At 39.0% G+C, this 17,609-nt stretch overlaps 1 protein-coding gene and 1 pseudogene across 1 annotated transcript in view; both read right to left on the reverse strand.

The window, feature by feature from the left end:
• exoc4 (exocyst complex component 4) overlaps positions 1 to 17,609 on the reverse strand; it is a 129,861-nt gene that overhangs the window by 61,269 nt on the left and 50,983 nt on the right. The window lies entirely within an intron of this gene.
• LOC148356308 (U2 spliceosomal RNA) lies at positions 17,393 to 17,544 on the reverse strand (annotated as a pseudogene).

Below are 17,609 nucleotides of genomic sequence, written 5' to 3' on the forward strand. Positions count from 1 at the left end.
CGAGGGACACTTGAGTAGTAAATGTGCCATCTGGAGGCAAAGAGTGTGGACCCGGCGTAAGGACGGAGGGAGGGCTGGACTGAAGTACAGTAATCTCTTGCTGTATCACGGTTTACTCTTCGCAGTTTTGCTACTTTGCGAATTTTAATTGTTCACTGTGTTCTGCATTCTGATTGGCTAAACAGTTGCCCTGCCCCTTTTCTCCTTATGTCTGTGTGTGTGTCAATGGCATTCTAGTCTGAGTAGAAGCAGTGTCTGAAACTAATAAGAAAAAGTTAGCGGACACCAGGGCAGACAACTCTGAAAAGTTGCCTGCCCAGCCATAAAGTTGCCTGCCCCATTTTTCACAACTTGAAACACAAGAAGACGACTCATCGGCAAAAAAACAACAACACAATTGTTGCAAAGTATTAAGAAATGATAAACAGAAAATATAACAGAACAACACTTTAAAATTAAGTTTATTATAAATCTACTTCTAACATTCATTGCATGTATATGACATGGCTGTTTTCCATCTGCCATCAGTATGTACCTGTATTAACTCATCTTCATTCATGCAATAATTGCGTCGCTTCGTCTGCTACAAGCCACGCAAACTCCTCTTTCCAGGATGCTTTAATGTATGTTTACGTTTGGTAGTGTCATACATTTTGCTAACTTCTTTTGAATATTTCTTCTAGGGCAGAGGTTTTAGCTTGATTACTGGGAAGGATGTGTCAAAGTGTGCAGTTTCCTCATGTGTGAGAAGATAAGAAGGCATTGTGGTTCAGCCTTTAAGCATATTTATTACTCAACAGCACGCAAACAAGAACACGGCTCTATTCAACATGGCAATTAAAAATTAGCAAATCGAAGAATGGTGAGTGCGTAATGACGTCACACAATGGAAAACGTCTTACCGCAATACCACGAGTAAGAGCGCTATTAAATCGACAAATCTTAACAATTCCTAACCACTTATCCATTTTTCTTGTGTTCTCTGTGCCTCTGCTTTGGAAAATGATATGCAAATGCACGACCTTATAACACTCGGGAAAGTCCGGAAGCACGCAGTTATTCTATGCAGGCTTCTGATTGGCTGCAGAGTATACAAATTGCCAAATGAACAGATATTCCAAAATTTCCAAACGAACCGAAATTCCGAAAATTTCAAAACGAACAAAGATTTCGAAATCGGAATAAAATGTTGTATTTGTATTTAAATCAAAAATAATAAGAAAAAAAATATATATTTTTTTTTCCCTTGAAAAAATAAAATTGTCGGCCACCCGGGCAGAGACGTTTTGTAAGTTGTACGTTCAAGATAAAAGATGTTATTTCAGACACTGGTAGAAGACATGTCTTATACAAGTATTGGGCTCTCAGGGACTTTTTAGACATATTTCCATATTTCAGGGTTCAAATTTATAGAAAAACTCAAAATACATTCTGAGAATTAACAACATGTAGGACAAAATTCTGAAAATTACAATACTTTCGCTAGGCACTGTATAACAGTATTTAACAAATAAATATATAAATAATGGTTTCTACTTCGCAGGCTTTGACTATCGCAACCCCTGCAAAAACTAGGGACTTCAATAACCAGGCTAGATGAAATGCACCACACCATGCACATGGAGGAGGGCAACGGTGTAGAAACGACATCTGCCACAAGGGCTTGCATTTGACCCGGCGTGTGAAATCTTAATAATGTTAAATAATTCACTTAGGCGTCCTGGCAAGCTCAAGCAAACCACTGACATGCTGCGAAGGTTGAACTGTCGGACAGAAGAGCTATACACAAGAGCAGCTTTGATTTAAATGTAATCGGGAAGTTAAACCCCCCCAAATGTATTCATCATATTTTCTGCACTATAAGGCGACCGCATATTAAGGCGCACCCCCCAAAAATTGTATTTTGTGATATTCCCTCATAAATAAAGTGCACAAGTAAAAAAGTACCATATATGTGCATTGATAAATCACAATTGCATAACATTGGATACAACAGGAATCGAACCCAGATCGCACCTTGGAGCTCGCCGGATCCTATCCACTAGGCCACTACAGATTCAGAAGACACATATGATAAGGTATTACGTTTTATCTCATCACATTATTTTTATTCAGAGTACCAAATTGTTGATGTTATTATTGGGCTGGGCAGCAATAGTTTTGTGACAGAAAAGGTTGGCGATTCTAAATTGAATGAAGAGAAAGGCATTGTTGGAAGTAATTTGGTCTTTATGAACTGGTTGAAGAGAAAAGCATTGCGGGAAGTAATTCCGTTGTCCTGAAAGATGAACGTAAACAAATGGGCGCACATATTTAAAATGTTTTTCACTTTTAATGCTTAGTTTGAACTGAGAAAATTGAAATAATTTTATACCATTTTTGATATAACATATCTGATACCGTGACTAGAAATAGTGTGACGAGAAACAACCTACAACTTTTTCGTGTGTCGTCTGAATCACTAGTGGTCCAGTCGATGGATCTGATGCCTTCCCCGCCTCGATGACGGTTCATACATCTTCTTAATGGCCAAATTTAAAGACTTTTTTAAGACTTTCAAAATAAACTCCCTCATTTCTCAAGTGCCATCGAAGAATAAAGTCTGGTGTGAATCATGTATTTTGCAGAGCCACAAATATAACACTGATATACATAATTTTTAACTTGCGAGTGCATTTACCAAGACAAGATTTGTAGATCTTGACTAAATTGCAAATACATTTTTGGATCTGATTAATACGTGCGTAAACATATTTGAGACAAATCTCTCCCCATATAGGTGACTGGTAAAATGTTGGTAATATGTAACCTACATTTTTAGTTGCATGAAGTTCTTCCCATTGTATTTTACCACTAGGAAACACTACCTTCATTTTTTTGCATGGCCCATAATAAATGTTCATAATTGATACATATTCCATACACTAATACACACTTCATAGTGCCCTGTTTAGATGTAGAATGCACCTGTCCTCTTGGGTGCGCCCCCTTGGGGAAGATGACGCTTCATAGGACGATACCATAGAAACTAATGCCAGCATTTTCAAGCACTCCACCCAGCACTCAATCCTTGAAAACACAGTATTACAATTCATGCAATTTCAAGGATTTCAAGCACCCGTGCAAACCCTGAATCTAATGCATTTTCCCATGTGGATCTGCAGAGTTCTCAGTGGAAATAGGATTATTATTATTTATATTGATATATTAACTCATGTTATCATTTTTAGGGGCCGCAAGAATATCATCAGATCTTAAACCGGTCCATGGTACGGAAAAGGTTGTGGACCACTGCTGTTTACTGTATAGTGTAAAGAGAATATCGGTTTTATTTTTATTCTGTATTGATTTGAAATGAGTGAATTGCTGTAATGTCCGGCTTCTCACAGCTCAACGGAACAAATCTTTGCAGCCATCTGTTCCCATCCACAGCAGAAGTGAAACCATGCGGAAAGAAAAAAATGGATTGGAAGAGGATATCGTTTAGAGACTCAGCATTTTTTTTTTTTTGCAAGAGCTGAGCTTGGTTGAATTCCGATTTCCACGTTTTTGTCGAGAAGACCGGAATGAAAAAAGAAGAAGCTAAGGCATCACATCAGGGCCCAACCGGTGACACTCCAAAGCACTTATCTATTTGCAATGATTCTTTCCTGAGGCACTCCTCAGCCGCTTCAGCAAGAATGTCAAAGTCATTAAAGGATGCTAATGGATGGAAGACACTCAAGAGTTTCTACGCTGCCTCGCCAACACCGACGCTAAATCTTTCTTTCTAATCGTTATTCAAGTGCATATTCAATATTGATTCCCTCGGATTATCATGCACGACTTGCCTAGTTTTATGGAGGCATTGAATTAATTACATGGGGAGAGGGGATTCTCTTGAGATTTCGAACAGGGAAATTAAAAAGTTTGATGAGGGCAAATTCCAATCCAAATGCTTGCTTTTGAATTATACACATGCATGGTCATGTTGACATGTTGTACTAAAATAGGCTTCCATTTAATTTAGTATGAGTAAGAGTTAAAACTTTAGCTCAAATTAAATTGTCTTTTTTTGATTTGTTATACCATGCGGTGAAATATTAGACATGGCACTCCAGGGTAAAGCAGTGTCTGAAATAACGTCTGCCCAGAAAAATTTGTTGTTATTTTTTTAGTTTTTGGTTTTTCAAATCAAACATTTTCTTTATTCCGATTTCTAAATCTTTGTTGGGTTTGGAAATTTCAGAATTTCGGTTTGTTTGGCAATTTGCATACTCGGCAGCCAATCAGAAGCCTGCGTCGAAGAACTTCGGGCTTCCGGACTTTCCAGAGCGTTATAAGGTCGTGCATTTGCATATCATTTTCCAAAGTAGACGCACAGAGAACACAAGAAAAATGGATAAGTGATTAGGAATAAAGCCAAAACCTCAGCCCCAGAAGAAATATTCAAAAGAAGCTAACAAAATTGATGACGCTACAAAACGTAAACGTATATCAAAAGCATCATAGAAAGAGGAGTTCACATGGCTTGTAGCAGACGACACAACACAGAGAAGATGGGTAAATACAGGTACATACTGATGGCAGTTGGAAAACAGCGATGTCAAATACATTGCAATGAATGTTAGTAGATTTATAATAAACTTAATTTTCAAGTGTTGTTTTGATATATCATATATTATCAATCCTTAATATTTTGCAACAATGTTTTTTTTTTGCGATGAGTCGTCTTATTGTGTTTCAAGTTGTGAAAAATGGGGCAGGGCAACTTTATGGCTGGGCAGGCAACTTTTCAGAGTTATCTGCCCAAGTGTCCGGTAACTTTTTGACATGAGTTTCAAACACTAGGTAAAGCAAATAATACTTCTAAAAAAAAAAAAAACAGGAGAAAAATAAGATAACAGACTTTCAGGATAAATTGGCAAAAATAGAAAGAAACCTAAAGTTAGAACAATAGGGCAATGAAATTTGCTGCAATGAATGAAAGAAAACAGTCCCAAATAAGTCACAAGATATATATTTTTCACAATTTTGCATGCTTGTTTAGGGTGGTGATGGCCCTGGGCAAGAAACTGTCCGTAAGCCTGTTAGTCCTAGTGTTGAGATACATGTAGGGCCTACCAGAGGGCAACATATCAAAGTGGAAATGGCTGGGGTGAGAAAAGTCCTTTCAAATGAAGAGTTAACTATCTGAAATGCTTGAGCATTCTTCACTTCAACCAGCACATGGCAGTGTGTCAGCTATCAGAGTTCCGATTACAGCAAATCATATCAATAATAAGTGTTATTAACTCTTTCACTGTCAACCATTATAAAATATTTTTGCCTATTTTTCCCAGATGGAACATGTTCAGGGGCATTAGCACGTGTGCGGCACAGTTCTGAGGTTGTGAGATCAAACCTTCCTGTGTGGAGTTTGCTAGTTCTCCCCGTGCTTGCGTGGGTTTCCTCCGGGCACTCCGGTTTCCTCCCCCATTCTAATAACATGCATGTCACGTTAATCGGCCGGTCCAAATTGTCCCTAGGTGTGAGTGAGCGAGTGAGTTGTCTGTCTCTGTGTGCCCTGCGACTGGCTGGCAACCAGTTGAGGGTGTCCCCTGCCCACTGCCCGAAGATTGCTGGGATGGGCTCCAGCACCCCCGCGACCCTACTGAGGATAAGCAGTGCAGATAATGGGTGAATGGATGGATGGAGGGAACATGTTCAATACTTATTGATAAGTACAGCGTATAGTAGACTGTCTAAATGAGGAGAGAAGACATTGATGGATTTTGAAAACAGCGAGGGAGAGAGCCTAAACCTAAGACAAGAGACCCTAAGCTCTTCTTTCTTTTTATTGGATAACCAAAGTTACAAAAGATAAGCCCTGAATTGAAGCAACATTGTTGGCCGTTTGTTTTATTTGATTACTAAAGACTCTATTAGACATTGAAGCCAAATAACGAACCCAATTTACAGGCTCAAGCATAAAATTACTTTAATACATAAACTTTTTTTTAAAATAACTTCTGTACTGTCAAACTATAATTTCAAGAATTATATATATAAGAAACAGGAATTGTATCTATCTGACATGATTACCAATGTGATTCACCTGTGCACGCCAAATGCCTCGGACTTTGATTGGCACGTGTCCCTATTTAAACCCACTCATTTCTGTCCCCGTTTGTCAGTCCGTCTGCGAACCTCAGTTAACAGTAGGCAATCCTTTTTTGACCTTGACTCCCACTTGTTTTTTGCTTCGACCCGTTTTTGATACTGACCACGTATTCTCTCCCGTCCTGGCTTACGACCTCTTTTTGTCCCCGAACACGTCGACTCTCCTTTCCTGGCTTAAGACTCGCTTCCAATCCCGACCACGTTTTTGCTCTCCTGTCCCGGCTACTGACCCGTTTTTCTGTTCCCAACACCGCCATCGCTCGCCACGGAAGTCCCATTCCCGCGTTCAGAGCGACCTGCTTCCAGTGTCCAGCAATCACCAGATCGTGGGCGCAACCCTTTCTCTTTCTTCCAATGAAACTTGTGAGAAACGCAACACAAGTGGGTCCTGTCTCCGTTCTGGTCCTGACATTATCAATATAAATTGGAAAACGTTAAAAATGTGTGTGTCCCGTGCCTCCAACAGAAACTGTATATTTTTCCATTATCAAACATTTTTCAAAAAACACAGAGGAGCCACTAGGGAGTGCAGAAGAGTCGCGTGCGGCACCAAAACAAATTAGCCGATGGAGATGTCTAACTTTGTTGGCAATAGAAAGATATAGAAAAAAATGTGAGTATGAAATGTGGGTTTGTCAAGCTATTTTATGTAGGTCTACAACTCAAACTGCAATGGCATTGACCTAAAGGCAGTCCCAGGCAGAAAGTGGGAGGGGCGACTGTTTAGCCAATCGGAATGCAAAACACAATGCACGATGAAAATCCACGTAGAAGAACCAGGGTGACTGTACAATAAAATGTGATACGTTCAACTAGGGTACTCTGAATATATTTTAACACAAGTATCAATATGAAAGTATTCATTGTTTGATTTTACTTGGGTAAACCACAAGAAGCACAATTAGGTCAAATTGTGTTTGTGTATTCGATTCTATGTGTATGCATAGGCTAGTCACAGCAGGGTGCAGACCAATTAAAACAAGCAAGATTTATGAGCATCGATGGAGCAGTGTGCAGCAGCGGAGGTAACGCGAGCTTCCTGCAGACAACAGGAAATGAGATGGCCTCCTTTAGCTGACACCACCGGAACCTCAACAGACAAATGACCGCCACACCTCCACTCTTCCATCTTCCAAATAATCACCTTATTTCTTCTTAACACTCTCTCATGCTCTGAGCAGGACCTTCTCATCATTAGTCTTTTCTCCAAGGCTGATGAGCACATTAACGTATCTGTAGGATATTTGATAGTTTTTACCTCCACTAATAAGGTTGTGTCAGTAAATCAAGTTTGTAGGACTAAACACAGAAAAAAACCTAGAAAAAATACGTATTAACATTCACAGAAGAGTGCCGCATTTTGTGTCAGGACCAGAACGGAAACAGGACCCAATTGCGGAACGTTTACCACAAGTTTTATTGAAAGAAAGAGGAAGGGCTGCGCCCACGATCCGGTGTTCGCTGGACGCGGGAAGCAAGTCGCTCTCGCACTCGAATTGTGATCCGAACACGGGAGTGCATCTTCCGTAGCGAGCGATGGCGGGGTCAGGAACGGAAAAAATGGTCGGTTGCCGGGGCTGGGAGAGCAAAGCGTGGTTGGGGTCAGAAACAAGTCGTAAACCAGGACGTGAGAGTAGACGTAGTCGGGATCAAAAATGGGTCGTAAGCCGGGACGGGAGAGCAGAGGTAGTCGGGATCAAAACAGGTAGTAGCCAGAGACAAACGGGAGCAAAAATGGGACAGTCGGGAGTCAGGGTCGAAAAAGGCTCGTCTTGTATAAACAGAGGTTCCCAGACGGACTGACAACAGGGGACTGACAGGACTGGATTCAAATAGAGACAGGGAGCCAATCAGAACCCGCAGCGGTTGGCGCAAAATGAGCGGGCACAGGTGATTCACATCGGTAATCATGACATTTTGTTATCGGTGTATGTTTTTAAATTGGGTGAATTGTGTTAATGTTGACCACACCCGTGTATAACGCGCAATACACATTGTTGATTAAAAATTAATATAAAATTTAGTTTCACTATTTTTTAGCTCCATACCAAGCAGTGTCGGTGACAAATGTTCTTGAATATGTGTGGTCATGACAATTTTAAGTCTGAAGACAATACCAACATAATATGTATAATAAATGTATATGATCTCTTTCTAAGTACGATTCATCATCAGATACACCAAAAAGTGGTTTTCCTAATTGTGCTTTTATAATTTTATTTAAATATTTTACGATGACTTTCTTTTTCCCCATTCTCTAGCATTCATCTCTTGTACCGTGACTAATAAATGTGTGATTACGAGATCGAATGCCTTTTTGGATGTCATCTTTACCCTGGGGATCTAGGGGTTAGTATTTGGCGCTCTTACCGTCGCAACGTTAGATTCCTGTCCCATCCAAAGTTTGCGATTATGGTCAAAGATATTTTTCGACTAATCAATCATTGCACAAATACGGATAATATATATTAAAAGCATGTTAAACAAGGCAAAATATATAGATTTTTTTTTTTTATGGGTTCGAAAATGTTAGGGTATTCTATACTAAACAAAGTATTTAACAGTAATATTATGCGTATTTAAACATTTATTTGTGTTGCTTTTTCAGGAAATATGTTTTTATAGATTTGTTCATTAATTGTGTTTTTCATAATTGACATCTTCATCAAAGTTTTTTTTTTTCATTCACACAGATTTGTTTCGACTATTTGACATTCATTTTAATTATAATGTTAATGTGTTTTATTCTATTTGAATACTATTTGTATTGTTATGAATTTCAATTGTTGCTGTTTTCAGTTATTTAGAGCAAAATATCGTATATTATACAAAGCATAAAAGCAATTTTTTTAAAAATCTGTATAATTAAGGAATTTTGTAACAAACAAATCTATTGAAATGAAATGAAATGATCTGCATTTATATAGCGCTTTTCAAGTCAATGACTTCCCAAAGCGCTTTACAGTGTGCTTCACATTTCCCAATAGCGGCTTTGTATATCAGCCATGTAAGACGCTAACCTGCTTATTGGGGGTATTAGGGGTTCAGTGTCTCACCCAGGGACACTTCGATAAGCCGGGATTCGAACTGGGATCCCTTGATCCCAAGACGAGCGCTCTACCTTCTGAGCTACTGTCGCCCCTATTGACACTATGTTAGACCACGTGTACATAATAAATATAATGATCTCAATGTATTAATATGTTATTCCTTAAAAGTATTTGAACACATATTTTATGACCAATAGCTAATTTGATGTTAAACCATACCCTAGAAAGAAGCACTTTTGAACGTCTTTTGGAGCACTTAAGAGCTTTTTTGGGTGCTGTACAATTTAAGGAGGAAACACTAAGGGCTCTAATTGAAGGCTTTTATTGGATTTGTGATAAGCTTGTTGATTAAGACCAGCAGCGTATAGTTTCTATATGTCCACTTTAGAATCTGTAAAGCAGGCATGTCCAAAGTCCCGCCCAAAGGCCTCTGTCATAAAATTAATGATCTGTGGCCCACCAGTAACATTGACCGCAGCATAAAATAAATTTGTACCCAAAAAATAAAAATTAAATAAAGACATAACCAGGCAGCACGGCGGCGCATTGGTTAGCGAGTCTGCGACACAGTTCTGAGGTCATGAGATCGAACCTCCTGTGTGAAGTTTGCATGTTCTCCCTGTGCTTACATGGGTTTCCTCCGAGCACTCCGGTTTCTTCCCACATTCAAAAAACATGCATGTCAAGTTCATTGGCCGGTCCAAATTGTCCCTAAGTGTGAATGTGGCTGGCAACGAGTTGAGGGTGTCCCCTGCCCACTGCCCGAAGATGGCTGGGATGGGCTCCAGCACCCCTGCGACCCTACTGAGGATAAGCGGTGTAGATAATGGATGGATGGATAAATACATAACCATTTCACCAGTTGACAAATGTGGCCTTTTGGCCACCTTGCCATTGGCTTTCTGTCAGAATTTAACCCCATTTCTGACTTGTCGACTTTAAATAAAAAAAGTTGACAGTAAGAGCAGCTGCTTCCAAGTCAAGTGGAAATTGTGAGTATCTTTCGCACCCAAATCCGAAACAACTGCGTCTGTCTTATTGGCGAAGAAACTGTGGCTGTTTTCAGAGAATGTTATATGAAGAGGCACTGCAAAAAGCTAACTAGAAATGAACTCTGTGAAAAGGTAAAGCAACTGGAAGCTGTTTACACGGCACAACAGCCTTTTTTCATGAGACCCCGTGTGTCAAATTGAAATGCTACAAAGGGAAGCTACTAGGTCACGATGCTGATCGCCAAGCACTGCAAATCTTTTACGAAGGGTGTTCAAAAAATGCCAGGCTGAATCACACATTTCCAGCTTGCCAAATCTGGCCCGCTTTCTGAAAAGTTTGGACACCCCTGTTGTAAAGCGTCTAAGATTAACTGTGTACGTGAGCATTTGCCAATCTGCCACAAGACTGAAGTTCAACTCTATTGGTGGAATTTTTGTTTTGAATGCTTCAAAAGTTTAAAAAAAATCTTCAAACCCATCTAATGAAAAAAGCCTTTCGCAATATCACACCATGTTATCGCTTAGTGGCAGGTGGCCCGATGCCTTATGTCTCCAATTCGCACCCTTCATGCGATGACTGCTTTATTTTTAGCACTCTCTTCAAACGCTGGGTTTAGGCCTCTTTATGTAAGGATTTCTATCTGCAGTCATGAATTGAAATAGTTCTCAGAGCTCCAGGGACAGGCTGATTTAATTTAAAACATAAAGTGGAATAAAGACAACTAGTGGTGAGAATTATGAAACACACCCAAGAGTTACCCCAAGTGATAGGAAGTGCCAGAAAGTAAGAAAGTAAGAGAGGGAAAAGTGAGCAAAGGCTGCATCTGAAACTGATGATAAAAAAATAAACCAGAAAAGGTAGAGACCATACAGGTAGCACTTCAGTCTATTAAGGGGTTGCCTGGCCCCTAGGGGGGGTCGGGTGACAGCTCTTTTTTCCATTTTGGCACAGAAAGCAATTTCAGGAACTCTTGAGAGTAGAGCCACATCACCAAAGGTGAGAGGGTAGTAAACGATTTTCAAAAGTACTTTATTTTCCGCACTATAAGGCGTACTGGATTATAAGGCGCACCCACCCCAAAAAATAGTAATTTGTGATATGTTTTTCATATATAAGGCGCACTGAATTATGCAGTGCATGGAATTAAAATTACAGTAAGATAGGGTTGCATTAAAATATTCCATTGAACACAAATTAACATTATGACATATATATATACGCATACATGTAATGTATTTATTGTACATTACATATTGTATATAGGCTATATTATACTATGTAGTATTATTGGTTTGTTAACTGAAGTAACACAGTTAAGAATGTTTTTCGCCTGTTACAAAAACTATTGTTTGTTGCATATTAGTTGCCTATGGGCAGCACGGCGGCGCAGTGGTTAGTGCGTGTGCGACACAGTTCTGAGGTCGTGAGATCAAACCTTCCTGTGTGGAGTTTGCATGTTCTCCCTATGCTTTTGTGAGTTTCCTCCAGGCACGCCGGTTTCCTCCCACATTCCAAAAACCTGCATGTCAGGTTAATTGGGGAAAAGGGGTTGGATTTAATAAGTTCTCTTCATCCCACTCCCTTTTAGGCATTCCGTTATGATTTAGGTTATATTTACATTCGTACACAGAAAATAAAACTGCCTGAAATTAATGAATAAATGAATTCAAGTCACATTTGTTAGTTTTATTTGAATGAGCAGATGAATGTATGACTTTTGGTTTCCCCACAAAAATTAATTTTAGCAACAAACAATTAACATGTTAAACATCAATGGGCATGCAGAGACCACTCTATATGTTTCTCAAAGGAAAAACAGTTACAGTTTCCAGTATCACGTCATTGGATCTAAGCATTTCCAATTTTATGCACTGAATCTTTCAGTATATAAGGAACACCTGATTATAATGTGCACTTTAAATTTTCTGGCCAATTTGGGGTTTTGAGTTGCACCTTATGGTCTGTGAAATCTTAATATATACTAATTGGGATGTTGATTAAAACTTTTTTCCCACAATGCATTAATAAGCAAACCTCAATCTGTTTTATTCACCGTACACAGTATGAGATGTACACTATGAATGCGATATTTTCTGAGCGATTGTTGCCATGTTTTGCTCAGCCAGCATCCACTTGCGATGACAGAATTGACCTTTTACGTTTTTACCTTCCAATTGGCTCTGAAATGACATTTTTCATCCTCAAAACCATATGGGAAATACTGCGTGCGTCGGAAAATGAAGTGTTTCACCTTTAAAAGTGACTAAAGGTTCAGTTGATGGGCCCCAAAAGCAAAAATGATGTGAGAAATTATCGAAAATAAAAGTAAGATTGACTTTCCATTTAAGGTCATTCTGTCATTTACCATATTTATTCACTTATAACGCGCACTCCTGTATCGCGTGCACCCCTTTTTTTTTCTTAAAAATCAGTACAGAAGCTCCCCGACTTACAACCATTCCACTTAGGTAAAATGGTCGGTACGAACTTTTTTTTTCGGGATGTCGAAAAATATCAGGACATTGCTAGATTAGTTAGTTAGATTTTGTAATGTGTGAACCTTTATCCAAATAGAGGATAGTACTGTTGTGCTTCTTTCCCCCGCATGGCGCTGTGAGAGGTCACCTAGCATCCGACCTGAAGAAGAAATCCGGCTTCCTCTTCCTAGTTCGTGTGTAAACATACTATACTGTATCTCCAGCACGCCAAAAACGTTGATATTTTTATTGTTCAATTTCTCGTGCATCCATTCAACATGGTTGGTGTAAATTGTAAAGGAGAGGCGTGCAGTTTCTTTTGAAACGAAAGTGGAATAAGAAAGCTTGATGTGGTTGAGAAAATGGTCAGAACGCTTTTTTTCGGACACTTTTTACCATGGCAGACGTCTTGAAACGCATCTTTCAAAAGTAAGTTAAACTCAACTTTATCTTTATAGAGCATATTATTTTATGAAATGTTTATTTTTTAGTACAAAACAATACAGGTTACTTATACAAACCTTAAACATACTTATGTAAACCTTAAACATACACAATATAGCACTGAAGCAACTTACGAACAAATTCAACTTATGAACGATCGTCTATTTCATAAGTAGGGCAGCGTCTGTATTAAAAATGTTTCCGTTTTACTAAACTAAAATAAGGCATTGTAAAGAATAAACGTTGAATTACTAAAATTATTTAATGACAACATAAACTATGAACACAATACCAACAAAAAAAGACAATGCATATATTTATTGTCCTTTAAAGTCGAATTTATCATCAGATACAACAAAGAGTAGTTTCCCTCATCATGTTGATAGAAGTGTTAATACTTAGGGCGAGTTTCCGTTTTCTCAATTCTCTTGTCTCTGATACCTTACATGAAAAGTGTGATGAGATAGAATCGAACGTCTTTTCATATGTCATCAATGTCAGTTCCCATTGTATCTAATGTTTTTGGATAGTGGTGTGAGATGTTTTTGACTGATCTTCATTGCCACAAAATCTCCTGCATAGCGCACACCCAAACGTATAGTTCATCTCTAGGTTAAAAAAAAAAGAAAAAGAAAAATATAAATGCGTTTTATAAATGAATAAATGCGGTAATTGTAATTGGAATCTTCATCAAGAGCTGATTTCATTCATGGATGACGCTTGATATGTGAACCAAAATCCTGATAGAGGTGGTAAAAAGGGATGCTCCCAACAAATCAGATAGATATAATCAATTCATTATCATGCATAGCAAAAGATTGAGAACCATCCTATTCATTTGAATTAGATGTGTTGGAGGAGGGGAAACTTTATAACATCCTATTTATATGCCCTCGAAGAACATAGTTTGGTGACCTCATGCTTCGATTGGCAGAAGCAATCTACAAAAACATCTCAATTTCAGGTAAATTGGGTACATTTCATGGAAGGAAAGCGCTCATGTGCCACCACCAATAAATTGACTGTCAATATCTGTCCAATTCTTCAAATGTGAGGCATCCTTGTGTTGCGTTGTTTGGACGCCCTCATCAGCTTGCTGGTGTGATGATACACAATAGTTCTGCTTCCTGTCCTCCCAATCTCATTTACACTTGACACCTGACATTTGCATAATGGCCTCACTCTATTTCCTACCTCACAAAGCGACCAGGAAGCATCTATGTATGCAAGTCTCTTCTGCATCCTTCTTGAAATAACTTGTTAGGTCAGCATATGCTTGCACCTCTTGATTGATTCATTAACTCATTCAACGGCATAACATATAAATATGTTTGTGAAATTGTTGTCCCTTAGTGCTAAACAGTAAATATTTTTTGTTAAAAAAAAAAAAAAAAAACTGTGGAGCTCCTCAGTAAGTATCAAACCTATGGGAATGGTTTCAGGAGAATACATCACCATTAGATGGCAGGAGTAGCTTTAATCAGATATTTGTCTACACATCAAGGAATCCACTTGACCCACTTCCTATATCCGGCGAATGAGTATGTGTAGGCAGCCCCATATGGCGCGTAGGCACAGTGAAGCAGTGTGATGAGAGGCGCAAAGCATGGAGAACTAATACCAGGAGTTAATCTTTCAACAGAGATTTTTCCTTAAAAAAAAAGGTGACGAAGGTTGTGGTCATTGCCTGGTCAGACAGGGATGATGTTACATGCCCGTCCTCAGGAACATGGCCGCCCGATGAAATGTAAATGCCACGCTGACCAAGATCATGTCATTAAATCACCAAAAACATTGTGTGCTAAAAAGTTCTTGCAAAGTTCATGCATCTTTTATGCACAGTTCATGCATAGTTAATGGATCAGTTCAGTGTTCTTGCAATAAAACTGTTATTTTACAACCTAAGTACCATTGTGTCGTTCATGGAAAGCATTGTTTAGATATTGGAGGTATCACAAATGCAAAGAAATAGCATGAAAGTGACAGTTCTGCTTAAAATGTATCCTTTGTTTTTCTCAGAGGTTTTCTTGGATACGAGAATTTTCAAGAAACTTAACAAGGTGCGACTGTTGTTTACTAAACAATGGTAAAAAAAAGAATCCTTACATACTTTTTTTTAGAAAGATGGGGTAGAGGCTTTCTTTAGATTGGTCCTTTGCGTATACAGCTACAGAACTACATTTTCTGAGTCGAAATGGCAACAAACGGCTGGCACCGGCTCTCCCAATCTGGGAAAAACGCCTGGCTTTGAATGAGTTGAAATTCTTAATTGTAGTCAATACATACCTGTCTTTTTTGTTATTATTACTTCCTTCTGTTCTCCAAAAGAACATAATCATCGCTCTCATTTATGCAACACGCAGGGGGGAAAGGCACACTTAGCAAAACAGCATTTTAAACCGGAGAGGGAATAAATGTTACGAATAAAGAATGTTCTAATGCGTTCAAATCCATTTGAAATCTCATATTCTCAAAGCCGCAATCGCATTACGACATGTCCTAATGTTGTTTCACCAGGTTTTCGCAGCGAGACTCCCACATCAAACTTAATGGATTCCCCCCATCCCATCGCACCAACTCCCTACCCACATTTCCACTATACTGTCTCAAATTCCCAACCAATATCACACTACACTTGTGTAAAGTTCTGTGCTGGGGTTTATTGCTTAACTTTTTTGTTACACGTTATTTGCAAATATTGCTACCCTGATTTTGGTTCAGATCAGGGAATGCTGTAATGGTAGTCTGTGCAGCCCTTAGATACTTTTTGTGATTGAGTGCTGTACAAATCATCATGACTTGTCATGTTTTTGACTTGAAGTCAATCAGTGAAATACTTAAGAGTCGTAAAGATTGGGCCAATTTTACCTTTTCACTCAGTAGGAGAGCAACAGTTTTGGCACGAGAGACAAGAGACGAAACAGGAAGAAAATCAATTTCTGAAAAATGCATCATGCTCTCTATAAGAGAGGCTGTGTGAAGTTTGAAATACAGTATATGCAGACCCAAAGTTTTACCTTAAATTTAGGCATAATTAAGTGGGATATCATTGGAAATGTGATTTCAGATCAAACTGAGCTAAAAGATTAAAACTGTTGCGATTAACGGGTGGTAAATAGGTTTTTGGGAGTCTGCCATAACTTTAAAAAAATGGAGTGTCCGTTTGAGAGGATAATGAACGATAACAAAACATGGGGTTGTTTAAAGTAAGACCATTTAAAAGACCAGAAGCAAATCTAGGAAACCCAAAACATGCACTAAGGTCACTCTACTAGGGATATATCTCCTTTGTGAAACAGCATCATATATTTGTAGCCACAAATCTTAACTGGACAGCTTAGTTAAATGCGGAATGGGTCTTTTGAGGTTTCCTTCAAGTTAAAACACAAAAAATATTTTCTCGAACAAACATATGTTAACATTACCCAACTAAGTTCAAAGGGCCCAAGTTCTTTATTTTCCATTGCACCTTATCTGGATGTATCTTACTAATATCAGAGCTGTTAAGTCAAGTCAAGTCATTTTTATTTGTATAGCCCTTAATCACAAAGAGTCTCAAAGGGCTTCACAGGTTATTACACACACTATTTTTTCAGACTATTATTACACCATCCCCTGATCTGGAACTAACATGAGGGCAAGGAAAAACTCAAAAACCTCAACATGAGGAAAATGAAGATACCTTGAGAAGAGAACTCACATGTGGCATCTCCCTTTCAGGATTACCAGACAGCAAAGGATGTTGCAATCACAAATAATACAGAGATATTGTCCAAGAAAAGTATAGATTATTCATTTGCTGTAGAGTAGAAGTGTGTTTTAAGCTTAGATTTAAACATTTCCACTGAGGTTGCAGAACGGATCTCAGGGGGAAGAGCATTCCACAGCACCGGTGCCCGGATGGAGAACGCTCTCGAACCAGCGGAACACTATTAGGGGTGAATCACATTATGTTCGAGGACTGGCCGCAGGGAGGAGTGCAGGAGAGGGACATCATGCTCATCCCAGCATTAATTTGATTATTATATTAGTCAGTGTAGCATGAAGAGAAGACCTGCTTCAAGTACAGTCCGAACGCCAATCCAAACCCCAAGAAAGATGAAAAGGAAGTGTTTATTTGAATGGGGTTTGGGGTTTTTAAGGGTTATTGATCTATCTTCGTTATTCATTATCCATTATCCGTTATCGGTCAGTTCATTATATGCTACAAAGCCTAGGAGCCGGGACACTTACTCTCAGCCAAAAGGCTAAGCTAAGGTCCTAGCCCTAAAGCCTTGTTGCGATCATTGCGAATGCACCGTTCCCGGAGGTACTGCAATACCGGGCCGATGCGTGGAGTGGACAGAGCAAGCTCTTATTCCATCTCCGGAATGCAAAAATCAAAAGGCCAAGCTAAGGACCTGGTATCTAAGGCCAAGCTAAGGACAGCCGGCAATAAAGTACACGGCGACCGTCACATGCAGACACATCTGAAGAAAAGCTTGTGCTTGCACAAATCATAGAC

The sequence above is a fragment of the Urocampus carinirostris genome, chromosome 11 (assembly GCF_059441175.1).
Source record: "Urocampus carinirostris isolate Australia breed hairy pipefish chromosome 11, RoL_Ucar_1.0, whole genome shotgun sequence".
Classification (NCBI taxonomy): Eukaryota; Metazoa; Chordata; class Actinopteri; order Syngnathiformes; family Syngnathidae; genus Urocampus; species Urocampus carinirostris.